At 45.2% G+C, this 2,565-nt stretch overlaps 1 non-coding gene across 1 annotated transcript; it reads left to right on the top strand.

The window, feature by feature from the left end:
• Nucleotides 1-1,190: 1,190 nt before the first annotated feature.
• On the top strand, nucleotides 1,191-1,297 carry LOC141603810 (small nucleolar RNA R71). Its single transcript, XR_012525658.1, has one exon. It is a non-coding gene; the product is annotated as a small nucleolar RNA R71 (small nucleolar RNA).
• The last annotated feature ends 1,268 nt before the right edge of the window (nucleotides 1,298-2,565 follow it).

Below are 2,565 nucleotides of genomic sequence, written 5' to 3'. Positions count from 1 at the left end.
CCTTCTCCTTATTGAAGCTCGAACCCTCCTCAGACCGTCTCAAATGTGAGCCATTAACCGTCATCGGATCGAACTTCGGAATCGCGACGGACCCATCAGCACTCGGGTCTTTCCCCAATACTTTCGGAGTTATCGAACCCTGGAACAAATGGTCTCTCAAATTATCGGGCATTGAAGGACGAAATTTCTCAATATCAGCAGGGGTCTCAGTCGATCGACCACCTTGCTCGATCGATCGGCGAGATGTACGATTCGAAAGCTCAGAACCCGCATATCAGTCGATCGACCGGGTATATCAGTCGATCGACTGATATACCTGGTAGACGCCTTTTTCTTTGAATTATTCGTTACAACTTTGTTTTGACTCGGTTCCGCCTCTTTCATTCTTTTCAGGGGCATCCTCGACCATGGCAGGCCCCTCCAGGGTGGACCCACTCCTCAACGTGATAGCGTTTAGGGTCTCCTTTTGGTCGGTTTGAGTCGGTAAGTGTCCCGGAGCTCGAGTGGTACTCTTACTAGCCAATTGAGCAATTTGGCTCTCTAGTAGCTTCATCCCGGCCTCTCTTGCTTGGGACTCCTTCAGCAACAAGTTATTGAACTCAGCAAAATCAGAACCATGGGATTGTTGTTGCTGCTGCGGCACATAAGGAGGTTTTTGATATTGTTGTTGGTTTTGATGAGGGGGCACATAGGGTTGCTGCTGCTGCTGTTGTGGAGGTTGAGTCGGATTTAGGACATTCTGGCTACTCCACCTCAAGTTGGGGTGGACATTCGGCTCATAGTACGTGTTTGTCTGCTTATAGTGTTGAAAGGCAGCACAAGACTCGAAAGGACTGGGACAATTCTCTAAGACATGTCCCTCAGCTCCACATCTTCTACAGACGAAAGGACCGTCTGAAACAGCATTTACTTGGTACATCCCACCTTTAGAAGCTCCTCCTAATTCATATTTGTCAAACCTTGCAGTGAGGGCTTCTAGTGCAGCAACAGAGGAAGATTCAGCAGCTCTCCTCTGGTTTCAACTTGAATTCCCATATTCGTCCTTATGAGTGGCCAAATCATCGATAATCTTCCACCCCTTAGTCTCTCCCATGTTCTCAGCAAATCAGCCATTGGCTGCAGCATCCAATATGGCCCTCTGATCGTCATACAGTCCATTATAGAACTGATTGCACAAGCTCCATTTTTTGAACCCATGGTGCGGTATGGTTCGCACCAGTTTCTTGAAACGGACCCATGCTTCATGGAAGTTCTCATCTGGCCCTTGTTTAAAGCTCGTGATCTGAGCTCTAATGGCATTCGTCTTCGAGGCAGAGAAGTACTTTTTGTAGAATGCCAGGGCTAAGGAATTCCAGCCGGTGATCCCATGGGCGGCTCGGTCCAGATCTCTATATCACTCTCTTGCAGCGTCACGAAGAGAGAAAATGAACATGGTCTCCTTGATCTGATCTTGGGTCACACCGGCCGGCGGGGGTATAGAGCAGCAGTAATCAATAAAAATCTCTATGTGCTTGGCTGCATCTTCATTTGCAGCTCCCCCGAACTGGTTTCTCTCAACCAGGTTAATATAGGAAGGCTTTGGCTCGAATTTTCTCGCCTCCCCGTAGTTCGAATCCTTTGTAGAGATTCGCACTGTTGGCTCGAGTGACTAGCAATGGTTGCTTCTTCACCATAATCGGGATTTCTAGAGAAGTAACTGTCTCACCAAGAAGTAGAGGCGGGAGATGTAGGTGGATCTCCTTCAAACAGAGCGTTCTCGTAGTGGCTTGACAGTACTCGCTCTTCCTCTCGTCGGTAATACCCTTTGTGATCGTCTCAACTCGCGCAAGGATTTCTCGATCTCGGGATTTAATGGTACTAGTTCACCACCCTGAGACCTGCGCATAAGAAGAAACTACAAAAAGAATATAAGAAAAGTTTAAGGAACAGAAGTCCCTTAAACTAAAGAAAGACTAAAAATAAAACAACTAAAAATTAGAACTATTGCCTCCCCGGCAACGGCGCCTAAATTTGATACCCGTCGTGAGGTGTAAAAAATAATATTTATAATCTCCAACTACAACTATAGCTAGCGGCAGTCGGGTCGAACCACGAGAGAGTGCGGGGACGTAATTTCTAGTTGTTTAAATTCGGTCTAAAGTAACAAAAGGTGGGGGTTTGATTGGGTTTGGTCTATAGCTAAATAAAAGAAAAGTAGACTAATGAAATATATAAAATCAAATATAAAAGAGGTAGTAGGATGGTTGGTTCATTATAGTTTCGGCGGCAACATATTAAACAGGTCTAATTCAAACACATGAGGCGGGAAATAAAGAGGTCCTCTCGGTCCACTCTTAACAGATAACACCTTTTGATCTCGCTATAAGTCCCTAATATCACTAATACCGACTCTCGTCCTGAAAAGTGACTAAAAATCTAAACTTTACCTATCTTTCGATCTGAGCATAGTTTAGTCATTTTAATTGGTGATCTAACAACTGTCCCTATCTCTCGATCTAATGGGTCAGTGTTATCCTAAGCATTCAACTAGTCGTGTGCACTCGATTCGTCGAATTAAGAATTTGA

The sequence above is a fragment of the Silene latifolia genome, chromosome 9 (assembly GCF_048544455.1).
Source record: "Silene latifolia isolate original U9 population chromosome 9, ASM4854445v1, whole genome shotgun sequence".
In the NCBI taxonomy this organism is placed as follows: Eukaryota; Viridiplantae; Streptophyta; class Magnoliopsida; order Caryophyllales; family Caryophyllaceae; genus Silene; species Silene latifolia.
Note: the sequence above shows the minus strand (reverse complement) of the source record. Positions and strands in the feature narration are given on the sequence as shown.